The sequence below is a fragment of the Morone saxatilis genome, unplaced genomic scaffold (genome assembly GCF_004916995.1).
Source record: "Morone saxatilis isolate NCDOM2014 unplaced genomic scaffold, NCSU_SB_2.0 Contig20, whole genome shotgun sequence".
NCBI classification, from domain to species: domain Eukaryota; kingdom Metazoa; phylum Chordata; class Actinopteri; family Moronidae; genus Morone; species Morone saxatilis.
Window position 1 is genome coordinate 23,792,557 of NW_023339763.1, and position 5,687 is coordinate 23,798,243.

Sequence of the window (5,687 nt, forward strand, 5' to 3'; positions counted from 1 at the left end):
TAAAGTTGTTAAAATTACAATTTTGGAAGAGGGGTTTTTCTTGCCAAACCTGACCGTGTGGATATTGATTTTTATTAGGTGAAAACTCCGGTGAGTAAATGCTATGAACGATTAGCGTTGAAGAGAGTTAATACTGTACAGTTAAGATAAATAGATAAAAAGATAAATAGATAAAGAGAGATTAACGAGATGAATAAGATTTTATTTAAGAGATGCTACTACTACTGCTCTATGCAGGTTGGTTTTATTGTATGAGTGGATTCTGATGGCCAGAGCCTAGACCGGTGGATCGGAGCGGGACGCAGGCCTACCCGCGTGGAGGGTGTGACGTCAGCGGGAGCTTACCTGTGCATTGGAGAGAACATCACTTCATACAGATAAGACATAAAACATAAAATACACTACCCGGGTAGATGAACAATTACACAACACACTGAAGAAGGACAAATTGTGAATATTGACTTAATTCAGACTTGACTTTTTTTTGGGACTCTTTTGGACTCTCTTTTGGAATTTTCTTTCTTGTTTGTTTATTATTTTGGGCCCATATTTCATAACTCATACTGTGAAGTGTTTTTTTGTTCTACTAAGCGTTATTCAGTGTAGTTTTCTGAGTTGTTGATAACTTCTGAGACAAGAAAGGAATTCAGTCATATCTGAAATATTTTGTTTTGCACTTAAAGGTGGCACTGTTGCCAATAAAGCTATTTTTGTTACTACTCTTTCCAAACCGTTGTCCTGTTCCATCAATCCTCCTTGAGTGTATCTATTTCTTCTGATAGGCCTAATTGAGAGTACATGACAGTAATTTTATTATATGTACATTAGACAGTGTTACAATACTATATTTCTCCATGCCTCAAAAGATCAACCTCACAGCCTCAGGCTTTGGTCCAGACCACCACCAACTGTGCAGAGACCGATCAATTAGGTCAATCTTCTTGCAACTGGTGACGAAAAGAGTTCTGTAAAAGTAATAAAATACTTATGAACTGATTAACTGGACTGGCAATTGAGCTTAAACATTACCGAGTGATAAAAAAAACCTATGGCCACTATGACTATATGCATGAGCATCCGGGGGAGCGGGTATTGATTTTTGGTTCTCTTTTTTTCATTATTTTCCCAGACTGTAAAAGAGATGTATTCGCTGTTGGGCCTTGATAGACACATTTAAAAGTTCCATGGCTATGTGAAATATTTATAACTGAAAGCATTGTGAGTGCAGTAAAACAAATGGGAACTTTAACGAAAGAAACACAGGCGGGAAAAAAAAGAAAAAGACATTTCTTAAGCTTGAGATAGGTCACCCAACCAAGACCACCTCTGGCTAGTATACTCTTCTTTACCAGCAAGCAGAGTGCCTTTTCACACACAGCTGACTCTGGATTTTTACTGCAATCATACAATATCCAGAGTTCAGAGGCTCAGAATAGCAAGGTACACAGACAAGTTTTAAAACAGAAAAAAGGAAAATATAATGTCAAAACCGAGGAAGGTACTCTCACAAATTGAGTACAGGGTTAGAGCATACCTACGGCTTGTTGACTTTAGTCTGAACTATGGTTAAAAAGTTTACTTGTGTGAACTCAAGTAGCTCACTTGTTGGGTAGAATTTTGCCATGGCAGTGAAAAGTTTAGTTTAACTTTACTAAAGAATGATAAACATTACTGCATCTTTATATATACATGAAACATTTCTGATTTTAACTATGCTAGCAACAATATCTCAAGGATTGGATGGATTGGCATGTAATTTGGTGACATTGAATTTGATGATGGTTATTTTCACAGGACCATCTGGGAAGTCATCATTGGAAACTGTTTGGAAAAGGGCAGGCACTTTTGGAAAATACTTGGCATGTGGTAGGATGAACTGTCTGTCTATCACCATCTATACAGGCAAACTTCAACCAATCAGAACCTCTGATTTTGTAACCCTATGGAACCAGCAACGCTGTGTCACTTTCTAGCTTGATCAGGCACTGATTGAGATACTCTAGATCCAAACATGCTTGTTGAGCAGATATGCCAGTTTCACTGTTTTGTGCTCCACTGTCTCCCTTCAGTGCAGCCTCAAAAATGTAGTTAATCACATTCGCCATCGCCTCTGATGGCCTGACATTGTGCATTTCTTAGCTTTGATTTTAGGGACACTGGCCTTTAATATTAGGCAAAGACAAATATTTTATCTTTCCAATGGCGTCACCATATTCAGTCTCTGGTGTATGAAGCAACTTTCAGCTGCAGAGAGCAGATGTTTGCATGAATTAAATATCTGTTGAGGATGAAGTAGAGCAGTGGTGTACCGACTGAAAAGCCATTTTTTCTGTCACAGCTTAATAAATTCAATAAAAAGCACAAAACCTGAAATACTGCACATATGGACATGCTTTACATTATTTATCTCACAGTAAAGCATTGCTCCAGGTCACGAGCATCACTGCCAGCGACAGCTCACAGCGGAAACCTACAAATTCTTGTTACATGTATCATCTATACAGCGAATGAATGAGAATGGGAAATTGCTTTTGCATGCAGCTACAGTATGCAATTAACATTCATGGTGGAGGAAGAGAAACAGATTCAGAGCGTTATGGCAGACCTCCTGCTGTGGTTGTACATAATTGATGTACCAGAACCCTTAAAATACACTGTGTTCAGGCTCGAAGACACACTGGTGTCATTTAGAGAACTGCAGTTAGCGGTTGTTGGTAATGTAGCGGACAGACCACAAAGAGCTCAGTTCAAGGTCAGGACTTCTGAGGGATAAAAAAATCAATAGGTTTGTCTTGTTTCTGGATAGGTGCCACTGTGGACAACTCTGCTGTATGTGCACCTCGGAAAAGTCTGTTGGCAGCAGTATAGAGAAAAAGATCTGTTCATATGTATATTTAACATGAATAAATTGCAGAAAAACACCACAAAATCTTAAGATACAACATTTTATTATTGTCAGTCTTAAATATGAGCACACACTTTTCATCAAGAAAATACATATGAACCAACAATCCTTTACAATGCAGGGAAAGGAATAGCATGATGTCCCCCTCCACTTGGGAACAATCCGATCTGAAGAGTCCTGTGAACTTGTAGCCATACAAAGGGCAGAATTTCATTCATGTGAATCATCCAAAATAAATCCCAACAGTACATGAGACTACTTCATGCGTCTGCTATGATAATCCCCTGGTGGCTGAGACAAAGGTCTGATTTCTCATGTCAAACCAAAGTTCACATTCAAAAATGATCTCTTCTAGACTCCAATGCAAATCACACAAATGTCACAAAACACCTAAAATTAATAGTGGGAGGTGCAAAACAAGCTCAGTCATTTTTCTTAAATGGTATCAAATTTTCATCCAAAGACTGCTCTGTTGCCTTGCACATATGGAGACCAAGAAATACACCCATAGTGGTTCTTTCCCATCAGCCCGACCCATGTTTGCTTGGGCTGAGTGAGAGAATGAGTCCTGCAATCCTTGTGCAGTCTTCAAACAGACAATGGAATTGGTCATATCAACATAAATATGCAGCGCTACTGCCAAAATATAAGCCTTCATGGGCTGTGGTTCAGAATTGGCTGACTGGAGTCAGAAACAGGAAAAAAGTTATGTGTATTCAGGCCTTCTCAGTGCAGTTTCCTAGCTGAACTTTGAGGGTGGATCAGAAATATTTTACTAGTATATTTCTAAGATCCTCTCCCCGGGTTGCTAGGTTTTATCATTATAAGTCTGGCTTGAATGGGACTTGCAGTGTGTCTTGCATATCCGTTTTAAAAGTCATGCTTGGTGGGAGTTTGGAGCATTTGCATTTGCTCTAATAAGACAGCACAGAGGCAGCCTTTTTTAATGCCATGCAGAAAATAACTGCAGTACGACTGCCTACTGTTCGTCTGAGAGATAGTGAATTATTTTCAATTATGCAAGTTGTTTATTTCCAATTGAAATAGGTATGTCAATTCCTGCTGTGTTCAGTTTGCTTTACCGTGATGCATGTTATATGCAGCTGCTGGGAGTGTACAGCATGAGGAGAAAACAATCAGTGTTCAAATTTGAACTTTATTTCACTCCTGAAGAGACTCGTTGCATAAACAGGATGTTACTGTATTTAGCAAATAGCTGCAATCATCACACTGGGTGAGACTTATATCCCCTTTAGTTTTACAATGGAGGATGGGTCCAGTTAACAGCAGCGCAATATGAGGGCCAACTGAGAGCTTATTAGAGTTTTCTCAACTAAATGAGCCATAACATGGCAAATAGCTGTGTTGTGCAACACAACATCACACTGCCTCACTAAATGTAATGTGATTGTGTTTATTTAACTGCTCTGCAAGCCAGCTTGTCTAACCTTGAGGCTACCAGTGCCCATACTGAATCGAGAACACTGGTGCTAAGTACTAATAAAAAAAGGCCTCAGGTCAGAAAACACTTCAAATTAAGCCTTTAAAGAAGCAGTCTGCATAGGTCCACATCCCCCACATGCCTTCTCTTGTTACACGTTAGGAGCAGCAGGGATTTAAGAACAAGGAAATGAAAATTATACTTTTTTGTTCGCGGCACGTGGCTCAGACCAAGGCCAGAACTTTAGGAATATGATCTAGTGGGATTTCCTGCAGCGATCTGACAGGTGCGGACTGTTTTACACTTCACTGAAAAGGCAGAATACCTCATCCTCAGATCACAGATCAGACTGCTCTCTGCGTCTGTGTTGCTTCTTCTGCTTGGTGCTTCACAACATTTTGTCTCATGGCATCAGTTAATAAACAACATGCTCGTTTGATATTGACAATTAGCAGGGTTCCTCTAAATGATGCATCTAAAGTCGGGATATGAATGTGCACAGTTCTGGTTTGAAGTCTGTGACTCTCTGTGCAGCCTCCACTCTGAATCGCTGCCATAGTGACCATATGGCATTGCTATTATTAGGTGGATTATAAGATGAAGTCAACTATACAACCACTTCCTTACCTCTGTGAAAAAAAAACATTCATTTTCATTTCATCTAGAGATACATGGCATATTTTGACAGCAGCCCTGCTGGTTTGTACAGGTCTGTCTATATTCTAAAGGTAAGTGCTTACATGGATTTGTCCTCAGTAATAGTGTGCTTAGCTTGAGAAATTTTAATATATTTGACATGACTTTAAAAAAAATCACAATCATTAAAGGACAAAACAATAAACTGCAAATATTCAGCTGTCTGCACTGTCCTATCAGAAAACTGTAGCATGCTGTGATACAGTACAGCAGCATGGCGTGTCAAGGGTTTCTGTGAATGAGCCTCATTACAGTGCACAGAAACACATCCATGACCAGATCTAAATATTACTTGTGGTAATTGCCGTTAAATAATTGGGCAAATTGCTTAACAACTGCTCAGAAGTAGTAAAAATAAAATAAATGGCCCAGTTTTTACAATGTGTGCTTGGTCGTTCTACAAAAGAAATATATAATAAACTGTGTTACCTTACTAGAATCTGTGGTGTGTGTGTTTGTTTGTGTGTGAGAGAAAGACAAGAAGAAGTCAGGTAAGTGTTTTTGATATTTCCAGACAAACTATTAAAGCTGCAGTAGGTAACTTTTATAAAAATAACTTTTTGTCATATTTTCTGAATCTTTCACTATATCCTGACAGTAGTACATGAGACAGATAATCTGTGAAACAATCAGGTTCCTCTGGCT